The 16,464-nt window shown below is 34.1% G+C and overlaps 1 protein-coding gene across 3 annotated transcripts in view; it reads right to left on the minus strand.

Annotated features, from left to right (window-relative positions):
• The window catches only part of CMC1 (C-X9-C motif containing 1), a 71,761-nt gene that overhangs the window by 13,447 nt on the left and 41,850 nt on the right, over positions 1-16,464 (minus strand). The gene's annotated exons all lie outside the window — the stretch shown is intronic.

The raw sequence follows: 16,464 nt of genomic DNA on the forward strand, positions 1-16,464 counted from the left end.
AAATTGACAAAAAGATGTTTCACAATTACCATGTTTCCCCGAAAATAAGACCTAGCCGGACTATCAGGTCTAATGTGTCTTTTGGAGCAAAAATTAATATAAGACCTGTTACATTACATTATATTACGTTACATTACATTATATTACACCTGGTGTCATATTAAAATAAGACTGGGTCTTATGCTAATTTTTGGGCCAAAAGACGCATTAGAGCTGATGGTCAGGCTAGGTCTTATTTTTGGGGAAACACGGTATTAGATGAATCAGATGCATGCAAAGAAACTGATTAACAGTACTCTAGATTCTAATGATGATTAAATTGATTGTATAAGCACAATCACAGGCTATGACTCTTCAGATGATAATATCCAAGATGAACTTTCTCAAAGTCAGGTACTGATAAATATATTTTGAAGGCAAAAAAGAAATGTGGTCTTCCCATCCCATCATTCAACAGGAGGGACTTTTCATGTAGCATATGTAACAAGAGTCTACTATCCCATTGTGCTCAGGGATATATGGCAGTGTATCAATAAAGATGATTAGAAGAAAACTATTTATAGTATGTATCGGGCTAAAAATAAAAATGTTTTAAAATTATGGAGCAAAAAAAGATGGCCATCCTTTTCAACAAAATTAGTAGCCATCAATGTTTTCAAAAATACCGCGTTTTAAGGATGTAAGTACAGGAAGAACCAGGATTAATGATAAATTAGAACCTACTAGAGATGTATCTGAAATGTGAAGGCACTATTGACAAGATAGGTATGTTTCAGGTTCATGAATGACAGTTGCATTCAAAGGACACTGACCCGATCAAGCATAAAACTTTCAAAATAAGGAATAAAAATTTGGGCTTGCTATGTTCAATTCTAATAAAAAAATGTAAGTCACTGTTCCTCTGTTCTGTAATTTTTTTTTTTAATATGATGGTAAACTGTAAAAATAAATAAATAAAAGGCATCCATCAGATGACTACCTTTTCTGATAGTTTGGGTTACAAAAGCAGTAGTCATTATTGTCAACTGCTGCTGAGACATCAACTAAAATGAGTAATGAAAATCACCTATTAATTTTTATGTTACGATTTTAAGTCATAACGCTGTCTAGAAACGTCTTTGATTCATATAATACCAGGGAGAAGATTAGAACAACAACAAAAATCCTTGCTCCTATTGCTGCTGCATTAAACATCGCTTTTCTTTTCAATTCTCTAGGACAGTTATTTCTCTACCCAAGTGTGCATTAAATACAAAATACGGTTCCTAACTCCAATGTATTTGTAATATAGTGGCAGACACAGAAGGAATTCCATAATATTACCAAATAGTTGTGCCTTCGCTTGATCAACTTGGGTTTGTAACCCTTTACACCTGGCACTGTGCAATACGGTAGCCACTAGGCATGTGCCTACTGAGCACCTGAAATGTGTTAGTCTGAACTGCGGCGTGTTGTAAGTATAAAATGCATGCTGCATTCTGAAAGCTCAGGATGAAAACAGTAATGCAAAATATCTCAATAATTTTCATATTGATTGCAAGTCGAAAAGATAGTATCTTGCATAGAGGATTATAGATTAAATAAAATGTAATATTGGAATTTATTTTACCTTTTAAAATTAATTTCACATTTTTTAAATGCAGCTGCTATACACTAAAAATGATAACTATGGCTCATATTATATTTCTATTGTCCAACAAAACTCTCTGCAATGATGGAAATATACTCTGCACTTTCCAACAGTGCAGCCATTAGCCACTTGAAATGTGGCTACTGCAACTGAAGAACTGAATTTTTCATTTTAATTAACTTTAATTCAATTAAATAGCCCCATATGTCTGGTGGCTACCATACTACACAATGCAGCTCTAGATACTTTCAGTTTGGCAGCTAGTGATGAGTTGGCTACTGCTTCATGATTTGAAATTTATGATCATTTTAGGCTCAGTAATCTTTCTTATCTTTCCTTAGGGCATGTATTTCTTGCCATTGATCCTTTTTAAGCCTTCGAAAATACCTAATCAAAATAAAGTATGTAAGGAAATAAAAACTACGTATAAATAATCATTTCATAAATTTGACCAGCTTAGCTGGTATTCAACAAATAGCTCAATAAATAAACAAGTTCAATGAATGTCAAATTTATAATTCTGAATTTCTAGTAAGCTTGAGTTGATTTAACTCATCCGTATATTTATAAATATGGTGCTACTAAATAATGTTTCCCGTGGCATACAGTGTTATCTAATTTCTTTGACACAGATCTAAATTTTTGACACTGTTTTTATCATTTATTGAGTTTAAGCAGGGTCAATTCAGAATTTATCCAAAAACAACACATAAAATTTTGGGGCGGCCAGATGGTTCAGTTGGTTAGAGCGTGGGCTCTCAACAACAAGGTTACTGGTTCAATTCCCGCATGGGATGGTGGGCTGTGCCCCCTGCAACTAAAGACTGAAAACGGCAACTGGACTTGGAGCTGAGCTGCGCCCTCCACAACTAGATTGAAGGACAATGACTTGGAGCTGATGGGACCTGGAGAAACATACTGTTCCCCAATATTCCCCAATAAAAAAAATTTAAAAAACAAATACACAATACATAAAATTTTGAGGCTTAACAGAAATTAAAACGTGTGAGGAGGATACACAGATTCATTATCTCTACTAGAATATATGCTTCATGGGAATAAAATGTGACTCTGACAAGGAGCACTTAGTAGGCAGCATTTGGAACAGAGATGATTTCTTATGGCAACCAAAGGGCAATGATACATTCATTTTGAGCAGGGTCTAAATCAAGGGTGTCAAAACTGCGGCCCGCAGGCCAACTGCGGTCCGCAATCCATTGTTAATTGGCCCGCAGCAAATTCCAAAAATATATTTAGTTTACTTAAATAAACCAGGTGAGGCAATACGTACTTCACCTTGAGTGAGTGGCCCGGCTGTTTGTGTATTTTACTGCACATGGCCCTTGGTGAAAACCGTTGAAAAAAGTTCGGACACCCCTGGTCTAAATAGTTCTTAACTCATTTCTCCATTTTTAAAAAAAGAAAAAACTGTCTTATTTCAGGTGGCGTTTTTGGTTTCCATTTTGCCATGTAACTTCGTAATTTTTTTGCAAGGTATTTAAAAGTGTTAATATTAACAGCAATAAGAACAAAATGACAATGGCAACTAAAATATACTGAGTATTTATTATGTAGTACCAATAACTATACTGAGTACTTTGTTTATTAGCTCACGTGAATTCTACAAAAACACTATCAGATAAGCACTATTATTATCATCATTTGTTAGATGAGAAACTGAGTTTTATGTAGGTTACATCACATTTCCAAGACTGGCCGAGAACTGGCCTTTGTAATTTTGTAAACAAACTTGTAACTACTTTTGATTCCCACTTACTCCCTTCCACAATGAGAACACAGGAAAACCTTCCACATTTAGCAGAAATTTCCATGCCCACAGAATAGACTTAACCCAGGTCAATTAATGTTACATGAGTCACAATGGAGACCTGGGAAGTGAGCAGGGTGGTTCTACACATCCTATCATTCCCACAGGAAAAAATAAGCTACAGCTTATTTATCTGATTTTCTGCTACTTAGCAAATCCTCTGAAATAAAATAACATCAGATTCTTCATTCCCTGGGTCCACACCCATTTTTCCAGAATTACTATAAGATATACTTAAACATTTAAAATAAGGATTTTACACATGAGAAAGTGGCTCCTCCAAGCAGTATATAATGAAATGCTAAATTTGAAGTTTCAGATTTTAGGTGCTACCAGATATGGAAAGGTAGACATTAGCCCAGGCGAGTATAGCCAAGGAAAGCACCAAATCAACCCATCTTTTGTGAAAGACCACATGTAAAAGATGCTGTAAGTCTCCCCAGATAATGGAATCCATGAGTATCATTAATAGTGACTAGGTGGAGGATTTAGAAAGTGACAAAGCAAGAGAAATGTAAGTGAATGAGTAGGGTTCACACCATACATTTTTGTTACATGTTCCCTCTTTGCTCCCCCCACAGCCTCCAAAGTTAAAAGACCTACTCAGAAACTGGCACATCTGAACATGGAGCATTCTGGTCTTCCTTGCCATCTTCTGGTGGGTGATGTGCCCCCTATTCCTGACAACAAGTAAGTTCACACAAAAGAACCATGCTTTTAATAATGCAAGTCATATAAGCAATAACCTAACCTGCTGTAGTTTTTCATTCTGGCAAGTGATTTACAGCCTCTTCTAGGGCTGAACATGAGCCAACAGTGAGCATTAACAGTCACTCAGGAAGGGTCCAGGAAAGAACCAGCTGCCTTGTTTGGGACTTCTGGGATGGAAATGGTTAGAGTGGGAAGAACCTTAGAGGTCACTTAATCTAAACACTTACTTAATTCAGAAAGTCCTTCATAATCCATCTCACTGTCTAAACCCTTGTGGTGAGAGAAAACTCGTTATCTCATAAGGTAGCCAGTTCCTCCCCCATATGTGTGTGTGTGTGTGTGTCTGTGTTGGGGTGGGGGATTTATAGCCTGAAAAAAACTAGCGTAAGTCTAATGCTTCCTCCTCATCAAATACTATAAGGAATAACATTCCTGTTGCTTCCTTCCCCTGGTTCAGAGCCAGTGTAAAAGCTGCTCCTTTTTCCTTGTTGTATGTGGTGTCCAGACTACTGATGAAAGCTCGTCACCCTCCTCATGATCTGCTGGTTTGCAAATTTACTTATGTATTTAACACTTTGCTTTCCCCAAAAAAGAACTTGAGATAGCTTCTCCCTTAAAAGAAAAAGCAGCATCCATAAAGATGCTAAGTTCTTCAAATCCAAACAAATAGACAATTCAAATATAAAAATAACTATGGCTGTGTCTTTCTTAAAAAAAAAAAAGTGTATATATACATAAATATATGTGTATATATACATATAAAAATATATAAATATATATACATATATATAAATATATATGTATATATACATATAAAAATATATATAAATATATGTATATAAAATATATATGTATTTATATACATATGAAAAAATATATATATACACACATACATGTGTGTATATATACACACACACACATACATATATATATAAATATATGCACTAAAAATCATTTGTAGGGAATCATTCAGAGAACGACATATCTGTAGCCATTCCTCACCCTGTCTTCTCTTAGCTGAAGCAAAGAGTATTTTTATGTAAGTAAAACGTAGCCTTTGACACCATTAAAAGCCACTTATCAGCTTTCTTTTAATCTAAGTCACACCAACAACCAAAGTAGAAATCCTATACCACAGAATACTATGCAGCCACCAAAACAAAAAGTACACTGACAGAGAATATCTTCAAGACTTACAGACTGAAAACAGCAAGATGTAGACGAGCATAGTAGAGTACATTACCATTTCTGTGTCGAATACACACACATGAGCACAAGTAGCTGTGGAAGAAGATAAGAAACAAGTAACTGTGGTTTCCTTCTCAGAGAAGGAAAACGGGGACCTGGGGGCAGCAATTGAAGAGACATGTTTGGCTGTATTTTGGTAGTCTGTACACGTGTCAACTTTACAAAATGTAATTTTGTAAAAATTTAAAGAAAGTAATAGCTTTGGGTGGCAGATGGGAGAGGAGTGAGGTCCAGATAAGAGGAGGTTTGGCTTTGGGGAGCAAAATGAAAAAGTCATCTCTTGATCTTTTTTTCCTAGAACAAGCCTTTTTCCCTGAATTGCTGCTTAGCAGCAACTGGGGGGAACCCCCTCCACACACACACACACACACACACACACACACACACACACACACATCTCACTAAGAACAACCCACTCATCAAGCCCTAGGGATATCTCTGCATATATGGTTAATTTCATTTAATGCTAATTGTCCTCAAATACAAATATGGACACTCCTTTCTGCAAAATACACAACTACAGCGATCCTACTGCTCCCACTAGCCCAGGCCAGGTGAAATGCATTGCTCCAAGGTGAAATGACCCCATCTGAAGTCACACTATTGGCTTTCTTTACATTTAACATGGTCACACCAACTGCCAAAGCAGAAGAAATCTGACAATATTACTTCGATTATAAACAGCTCCAAATTCTCAGATTTAAAGAGAAAATAAAAGACATGTTATGCTACATTTAATTAGACATTTAATACATGTAGTATCCCTAGTTAACAAGGCAAATCGATCCTTTCAGTTCTGGCTGCAGTTTATTTAAAGACTTTACAATTTTACTACTTAAGAGCCAAGTCCTATGGAGGTGTTATCTCACCATTTATATTTTCACAACACTTATGATATTGCTATCACACTCTTAAAATAAATGAAAAGCCCATGCCACATTTCAGACCAATATAATGCTACAGACTCTATTTATATTTCTGGAAATAAAGATTAAAATAATTCTGTATTGCTCATTTTATTCTTGCAATGTTGAATGTAAAAAAAAGAAAAAAAATAAGATTTTTTTTTTTTTAAGTCCCAGGTATACTTGAAAAGCAAAGGTTTTAATCACTAGGTTTTAAAATTAGGCACTAGAAAATATATCATTATAAAATTCTGGCAATAATAGCATTTTATGACTAAATTATTATGCTTTTAATTTTCTATTAAATTGCGATTTATTAGCTTGCTACTTTAAAGATTAGTCTGTGTACAGAATGAATTTAGTGGTGCACATAATGAGACAAGAAGGTAGAAGGATGAACATGAAAAGATTATTTTACATAGTCGTGCATGAGCTATTTGATAATTCCAACATAGTACAAAAGAAAGCTTCTCTCTAGATTGATCATGGTTCAGTTAACATCACTGAATATCTAATATCTCCAACTCAATTAATTCTCACCTGATTAAGATCAGACTGATATTCAAACTAAATCATCTCTCCAGTCAAGTAGAAATCAATATTTCTGATTTTACTTTTAAATTACAATAGAAAATAAAATGCACGCATCTTCAATATGCCAAGAGTAGCTTTTCTATTCTGGTCTACCATGGCATGGATAACACAGTTGATTAAAGAATTATTCTAATTTGAGCACCAATATGTAGCAGATTCTGATTAATTTGAACACAGAGATGGAATAAAGTAATTAAATATATCTTATACAGGGCAAATAGAAAATTGACATAAAACAAACTTGACTTCTTTAAAACAAACCTTACTATTTATCAGCTCAACTAGTTAGGAATACAATTTTATTAAACATTCATTATTCTCAGAGATGGGTCTTATTTCAGGCACAGATATTTATAAGGTGGGCAAAGGAATGGTTCTTTTTAGATCATACTTTCTACCACTACCACCTCCAAAAAGAATGCACATTTTAAAAAAAATAAAATAATTTTTTATGGCTTTTCCAGAAAAAGCAGGACACACTGACCCATCCTTGCTGAGCAGGGTAAACATCAGTAAATCCTAAAATGGCAAAATGCTTACAAATTTGTAACTCTTACTACTAAAGAGAACATGATATAGATTTTCCTCCTCTTTCATGCCTTAATGCCCTTTAAATTTAAGATGGAAAAGAATAAAGCTAAATTATTTATTGGATTAAATGAACAGCAAGTATCGTTTTGCTTGTTAGTAAACTCAATAATTTCGAAGAAAAGGACAGAAATGTGTTCAAATTTTAAATAATATATTTAAGAAATAAAAATCACAGCTAAGTGTACTATTTATTAATATTGAAAATAATAATTTAGAGAGGCCTTAGTGTGTGCCAAACATTGTGCATTATATATATTTATTATACACATTGTGTATTATAATATGCAAAATACTTTAAAGGTATAATTCACATGTAAAATATATGAAATACATATTCTTTATATATTATTTTTCAACTTCATATAGTAGTTTACTACTCTGTACTAAATAATTCATAGGTGTTATTTACCTTAGATGTATCTTTTCTGGTGTCTTAGATATATCACTTTATAGAAAAAAATATGAGGAGCCAAGAATTATGCAAATTAACCTGAAAAATATAGATTTCCAACATTGATAGCCTGTGAGAAACAGCCATAGAAGTTAGTTATAGACCATAACTAAGGTCATGAAAGTTAAAATTTGTTAAGATATGACTTTTTCCAGACTTGTAGAATGTAAGGCTGGGGCTGCCTAGGCAACTTGGAAGGTGGGCTATGTTAGCTACAAGGGGGTATTCCTTACTTTTATGAAAGACTCCATCCTATTTTTCTTGAACAATATCTCAGTTTGATTTTCTTACTTCTGACTAAAGCCTATCATCAGAGAAACATTTCTCTAATAAATACAATATTATATATTGTATGTGTATCATTTACGTAATATGTATAAGTGGATAATATGTATTATATACAATACGTATTATACTGTTTATAATATATTACTATATACAATATATTATGATGTCTATGTATGTACAATATACATGTTATATAATATATGTATTACGTGTGTATATGTGTGTGTGTGTATGTGTGTATATATATGTGTATATAGTACAAGCACAAAGACAAACAAACCAGTGCCCATGCCCCATGTTTAAAGGTACAGCTGTTACTTTATTCCAGATAATTGCTTGCCTTGCAGAAATGGAAACACAGCATTACAGATGTGAGGACTTAATTTTTATAAAGCTGCAATTTTTGTTTTATGTAAAAATCTCACAATTTTAAATAGTTTAGCTAACTTTGTTTTTCAAATACTGCAAAGAAGAGAAAACAAAATCCGTCTCCATAATGGCTCCCCAGCTGAAGGCTGATGGTCTGTGACGTTAGGTTGAAAGGGTTTCTTGAACACTTCAACTTTAGAATAATTATGCACATGTGGTTATTCCTTCAAAAACAGCTATCAGTCACTTGACAACCACTAAGCGTAAGTCTCATAATTACTCCACACAGCATTGTAGCTGCAGAAGCAGAGGAGTTAAACGGAGAAGTTCCCATCCCTAACTCCCCAATCCCTAATTCCACAGGCCTCATCCTTTCCATTGCTTCATCCTGTGAGGCAATATCAGCCATGATGGATGTTGTACATTTACTTCCTTTCAGAAACCAACAACAGAGAATCAGAGTGGGCCCTTAACTAAAAGTTTACAATTCCTTCACGCCCACGCTGAATGTCTTATGTACCAGTTGGTAAACGTCTCTAAATGTATGCTCGAAGAAGCACTTGCAGTAAGAAGAATGTTTCATCTGAATGGATGCTATTTATAAAATAAAGCGGTTTCTTTTCTTCCTCTATTAAATTACCAGACATTTAGTAGGCTAACAAACAGTTTGTCTGCTGCCCTCAAGAAGTCTCCAACGGAGCATCAAAGAAACGACACACTTAACATTAAACAATACAAAATAAAAGCAATTATGGAAAAATGACAAATAGCACATGGCAGTGAAAGACTGCTCAAGGGGGACATATGCAAGGACTAGTATGAGACTGAAGGCTCAGCACAGGCGACTAGAAAGGCAGCACAAAATTCAAAGGACTCTTCCCACATTTGCAAAGATGGATGGAAGAATTCCAAGAAATGTAAAACAACGATCTTTACTTTCCACTCCCCTATTAAACAGTCTAATAATCAACCTGTGAGTACAGATGACGAAATGAACAATTATTTTAAGTATTTCTAATAATTTTACATTGCCAGAGTCCAATATAACAGTTGTTAATTACATATACTCATGCATAAAGCATTATGGCAAAATCTAACAGGTCAAAACGATGGGGCTTGGTGTCTTAAGAAGCTACTTACTAGATACAGCTAAATAAGAATTTTACTTTTGTTCTATATTTTATTACTAACTTTCACTAAAATAATAAAAATTAAATTAAAACACATAATATTTAAAATATAAAAACAAAAAAAGATTTGAAATTTTTCTGTCATAAGAATAGAAGTAGAGACTGTGGCTGCCAGACTCTTATTTCTTAGGTTCCACAAAGAGTATTATTAATTTTAAAATAAAATGTCAACAAGGTTGATTGAAATAAAGAGAAATAAATTAATGCTAAATAATTACTAAGGAAGTTTTGTTTATGGAAATGAATAATTCAGTGTTTTACAAAGTAAATTCAAAGAGCAGCTGCTTTGCTGACATTAAGCTAAAAAGAGCTTTCTCAAAATGTACAAACTTTAAAACTGGAGAATCATCATATTTTTTTTTATGTCAAATAGAAAGAAGTTATTTCCTAGGTCTTCTGTTATTAGCATAAAATATTATATGGTCACAATAGTAATCAACCCACCATTTAAAGAGTCTCAACATTTTTCATGGGAGGGATCTATCACATTCTAGTTAATTGAACATATGCATAATTCCTGGCCTGTTAAGTCTTATAACAGCGGGGCGGGGGAGAAGAGATGAATTCAGATTTCTAACAATCTGTTCCCAACCCACTTAGTCCTGGATTTTATTCAGATCTCAAAATGAATCTTATGGCTACCTTTTAACTCCACTGCAGTTCCGTTTCTGTCTCCTAATTACTTCTTCCCGTATATTGGGAAGGAGCTCTTCCTCCTTCAGAAACAAATGAACCCAAACTTAAAAAAAAAAAAACATTCAAGAGAAACTGCATATTACAAATTAAGGTCATTTTTACTAAAGAACTGAAGAATCAGTTTCTCGTAACAGTAGCCAATAGATATAGAAACTTGAAAAATAAATGTTGCATGTACCCTCAAAGATCAATCTGAATTAAAACACTTCCAGTCACATAAGACAAAGGGAAAACCAGATGTTATTTACATTAAAAAAAAAAAGTTTGTGGTTTATCTATTGTCTAATGCAAACTACAGCCTGCAACTCTTTAGTGGATCATGAAAATGCAGACTGCAAACAGCCTTTGTTTTTAAAAATGAAAAAGAATAGGAAATATCAAAGGATACTGTGCATTTCAGCTATATAAATGCATATATACACAAAAATACATACATATGTATATACTGTACTCTAAAATTTTTCTTACCATAGCCCAGATGAAAAGAATTTTTGAAAGCCACTGGCCTAGTACATGCTAATTCTTATCCTCAACAGCAGTAGCAAAACAACTGAAACAACATATTTGAATTCACTCTTTTGTTCAATATTTAATGAGCATTTCTGTATATCAGGTCCTGTTCTAGGTATTTGGGATAAATTAGTAAAACAAACCAGGATCGTGGTGCTTATGAAGCTTATTCAAAAGGAAAAGACAGACAAGAAACGTAATATTGTATAGTATGTTAGAATGTGGTAAGTTATAGGAAAAAGGAGAGAGAGGTAAGGAGGATTATGGGAGAATGGAGATAGTGGGTTACATTTTATGTAGGGTTGTCAAGGTAGGTCCCTCTGAGGAGAATTTTGGGGGAAAACTTGAACTAAAGGAATCAGTTCCCAATGATAGCATAATACAAATACTTCAGTTTCTAATTCTACACATCACTCATCAAAAAATATGTATAAGGAAAATGGACTTGAAGGAAGAATAACTTTAGATTCAATTAAATTTCCAGAACTGGATTTTTAAACACAATAAAGGTGGCTACTCCACCAACCACCAAAGAGAAGGTATCGCTATTAATGCCAACTAAGTCACTCTTGTGGGAATCAGACAGGACTTTTCAGATGTCACTAAAATGGAAGTAAAGACAACAGGCAAATACAAAAAATTTGATTTAAAATTTTAAAGCAAACATGAGGTCAGACTAAAATAGTCTACAGATTCTTTTGTTTTGTTTTGTTTTTCTAAAAAATCAGTACCATAAGCTAAGCATCTCTGCAACTTCTACCTGGGTAAGAATAAAGAAATAAGTTTAGTGAATTAACCTAAGCCTCACTTCTAATCTAACTAATTCCCTGAGTAATGGGAAACATGAGTGTTGGCTGATGTTTTGGAATGACAAATCTAGAAGTTACCCTGTTGGCATGTGCTAAGAACCTAAGTCCTCTACTTTACATAAGTAAGTTAATGAATACAAACATTTTTCCTAAAGAAAAGATGGGGGAAAAAAGATTAAAAAATCCCATGTTAAAATATTGTGTTTAATTCAGTGACTGAAAAAGCATGAGCAAATTCAGGCTTTCTGTTACTATTGTTTTGTTGATTTTAATTTAGTTTCCATTAGCTTTTTAACTTGCAATTAAAGAGTTTTTTTGTTTGTTTTTTTGTTTTGTTTTTGTTTTTGTTTTTGTTTTTATGAAATACAAGCAGTTTAGTAGTTAGTTTCTGGTACTCACTAATGTCCATGTAGCTATGTAAGTTTTTTTATCTTATTTATTTTGTAAAATTCTGTGAAAAATTCTCCCAAATTCATTTGGAATCTGAAAATTAATAAAAGTTTACTTGTCTTATAGTGTAAAAGAGAAGAATTTATTTCATTTGACAAAAGGGAATACTATCCTCAAATTTTGCTATTTATTTTAAGTACATAATCTGCAACATTAGAAAGCTATTCTGTAAAAAAATAAAACAATTACAGAAATATTAGCATATTAATAGGGGGGAAAAGCACGTCTCTATTTTGCATACACATAAGAATTGAGCAAGGCTCTCATAACTGCAATGCCAGTTCTATACTCTTTTCGACGAAATTCATTTATTTATTTGGATAAATTCATTTACCCCACACTTGGCACTGACAGGTATTATTAATGGGCATATCCTGGGACAGCACTTTCTACATAGCTGGGCATTAATATTTTAAAGGCCTTTTTTAAAAAAATCACAAACTTCCCATTTATTTTACCCAATTAAAATGGGTTCCTCAAAAAATAACAATTATTCTCTTCCCTTACTTGAAATCCATACAGTTCAAATTTCATCAAACATCCAAGAGATAAAAGGTCTCAGAAAGAAAATAAACACAGATTTTATAGAATTAATGAATTTTCAAGTTAAAGAGAGAATACTTGTAAAAGGTGTATGTTTTGTTTTAAAACCTTGTTGTAATGCTTTCTATTAGAAACCTCAAAGCAAATTTTGGTTAAAAGCTGGGTATCTTCTAATCAAACGTTTGACATCATCATGCTTCTCTTCAGCGGTCATTTCTTCAAACACCAAGTCCCGCTAATGTTTCTTTCAATGCTTCCCATTTTCACTGTCATCTCTCCCAAAGCAGGCCTTCTTCTTGTAGCTTGCTCAGAGAAAAAGCTTCCCTTTCTCTAATATCACCTACTCCATCCAGCCTCAGCCCATATACGGATCACCATTTTTATCATCTGTCCCCAGAGACATGAGGAAGGAAGCAAATGGATGAGATTTAAAAGATGCAAAAATAATGGAATTACTGCATTTACCTTCCCACAAAATTCCGGTTTCTATTACAGACTCATAGGAACTCACTAAAGGCATGATTAGCATATACAGGTATAAGAGAGGGTTGACCTGATTCAAAATAATCTCAAGAATAAGGACAACCAGGCAAAAAAAAAAAAAAAAAAAAATCAAAGGTGAAATTTCCCAGAGATAAATGCAAATTCCTGCATTTCGGTTTTAAAAAAAACTTTCCAATGTTAGAGCAGAATGACAGATAAACTCCATGTGATCCAACAAAATGAAACATGACAGAACACCTAAACCAATCTTAATATCAGTGTCCACATTACAGTGACAAGTAAAACACAAAACAAAACCCCTCAGAAGAAAGCCTCTATCCAACTTCAGAGGTTCTCAGAAGGGGTAGAAAAGCCACCAGGTATGCCATTTTTCAGGGCTCCACACTTAACAGAGAGGACAACCCAAAGGTAACCCCACAGGAAAAGAGGAAACATTCCCGAAGGCTATTTAACAAATACACTGCAGTGGCCAGTGTGCGCCTTTTCCCCCAACCTCAGGAAAGGACGAGAACTCATCAGCCCTCACACAACAGCCCACAAGGGAGGACAAACACATCAGAGAAGGTGGCAGGAGTGTTAAAGAGTATTCACCCACAATTTTTCAGAGAAACAGCAGGGCAACTCTGCAAACACACCCTAAGGAAAAGAGGATTCATCTCAAATGTCACACTATATAACAACTAAATGAAAACATAAATTCAAGAAAGCTAGACTTCAAGGAATAGCTCGTAAAACAGAGTGAGATGAAAGAGGAGATAAAAATACAAATGGAAGACCAAAACAAATCCACAACAGTGCTAAATACATTACATATTTATAAGAAATAGGATAGACAAAGCTAAAATTCAAATAAGAGATTTTATAAGAATCACAGTAAATATAGAGGAAACATTTTTAAATTTTTAAACATGCAAACACAGAGAAAACCAACGTATGACAGGCAACTATTGTGGCAGGCAACTTCTAGGATGGCCTCAAATGATCCCAGTCACCTGGTATTCATGCCCTTGTGTCCAGTCCCCACGAAGGTAGGCTAACCCTAGAGATTTCCTTCTAATTCAAGCATATGACAATGTGGATGGGATATCACTGCCACGACTAGGTTACAAAAGATCATGACTTCTGTCTTGTTAGCAGATGTTCTTTATTACCTTTCTAGCTTTCAGGTTTTGAGGAAGAAAACTGCCATGCGGGGGAGGCTTATGTGGCAAGGAATGGAGGGCGGCCTCTGGCCGACAGGCAGCAAGGAACTGAGACTGTCAACACACATCCCATGGGGGAAATGGTGCCAACAAGTGCTGAATGAGCTTAGAAGCAGATCCTTCCCCAGGCGAGGCTTCAGATGAGACTGCAGACCCTGAGCCGACACTTTAACTACAGACTAGTGAGAGACTAAAGCAGAGGCCCCAGGTACGTCACGTGGACTCCTGACCCATAGAAATGGTGAGATAATAAATGTTGTGCTGTTTTTAGCCACCAAGTTTTGGGGTAATTTGTTATGTAGCAAATAACATCAAGTGTTAATCCCATTTCAAAATTCCAAGGATGATTGCTATCTCTGAGGTAGAGAATTCTAAAAAGAAAAAAAATATATATATTTTAAAAGACAATTTAAGAAAAGTTTTCCGACATGAAGAATTGAATGTACAAAGCAAAAGGACACAATGTGTTCTGGGGGGGGGGGGGGGGGGGGAATTAATACAGAACAAATGACACCTAAAATATATCCTAGTTATCAAATTCAAGGATAAAGAATTTTTCTAGTCTCCAAGCAGAAAAATCAAATCACCTCTGGCAGGGTGGTTGTAAGGTGGGGTGGGAATGAAAACCAGGCTGGTTTCATACTTTCCAGACAACATTCAATGTCATAAATTAGTAATGCAACATGTACAAAGTTCTGAGGGAAAGAAATAAAGGCCTGACAATTTTATACCCACCCTATACGTCATACATGTATAAGGTAACAGGCAGTCATTTCCAAATATGAAAGATATCTAGGATTTCAGAACCCAAATATTTTCTTCTTAAATAAGCAATTTGACAATGACATCTAGCCATTCAAATCAAATCAAAGAAATAAGGAAAGAAGATGTGGTAAGCCCGGAACTTATGGTTATAGAAAGAACTTAAGTATTACAAATTTTGACAATGTAAAAATAGAAATTAGAAAAACTGAGACCTTAAAGACAGGAGATGGGGGAAAAATAATAATACTTTCAAATCAGGGAAACAATACTGTCCAAAATTAGAATATGAAAAACATGTTTCTTACATCATATAAACTGAGTATTTATAATTTTTATTAAAAGAATGATGCTTTCTAAAAACTTAACAAGAAATGCTGGAGGAAATAAATAATGAAAGCCTGAACTGGGGAAGAGGGCTCACATATTGTTTCCTGAAGTGGGACTAGTCAGCCTCGAAGGCTCCATCTAATGCTAAGTTTCTAAGATCACAGAATTTCCCCTAAATAAAAATCTTCTCTACAAGGAAATAAATCCCTGCTTTCTATGATATCAAGTCGAGACTTTTTTCTTGGCTATCAAGGAGCACCAAAACATGACCTTAAACCACAACCAGTCTTACACAATCAGGCTATTCTCTGCTCACTGCCACACAAATATCTTGTGTGATATTCAGCTTTCATGTTTGAACTCCTACTTGGGATATCTTCTAAACAAAGTGGTAATTTAGATGCCACCAATTTAAAGGCTATTTCTTTCCCAACATTTACTAAGAAGATAAATTGAGTTTAAAAAAACAAGACATTCAAATCTAACCTAACTGAAAAGTCTACTTCTAGCACAAAATTCTTCCTAAATTCTTGGAATTTAACTAATATCTTCTTTTAGATTCCTAGAGCAATATAAAAACTTAACTCTAAATTAATATTGCTTTGTAAATTGTGTTAGTCTTAATTCAAAAACAGCCCTAAAATGATATAAAAATTAAAAAATATTAGGTTATATATATATATATACACACACACACATATTTAGTTGTAAAAAATTAAAAAGAAATTTTTTTTAATGAGATACAAAAATCTGATTTCAAATGTTCTTAAACCTTTGATATTTCACATTAAGTATTTTTAAGATAACTTTATACATTTATATGGAATGCTACATTTTACAAAATGCTTTAATG

The sequence above is a fragment of the Rhinolophus sinicus genome, chromosome 5 (assembly GCF_057876585.1).
Source record: "Rhinolophus sinicus isolate RSI-liver-muscle chromosome 5, RSI-T2T, whole genome shotgun sequence".
NCBI classification, from domain to species: domain Eukaryota; kingdom Metazoa; phylum Chordata; class Mammalia; order Chiroptera; family Rhinolophidae; genus Rhinolophus; species Rhinolophus sinicus.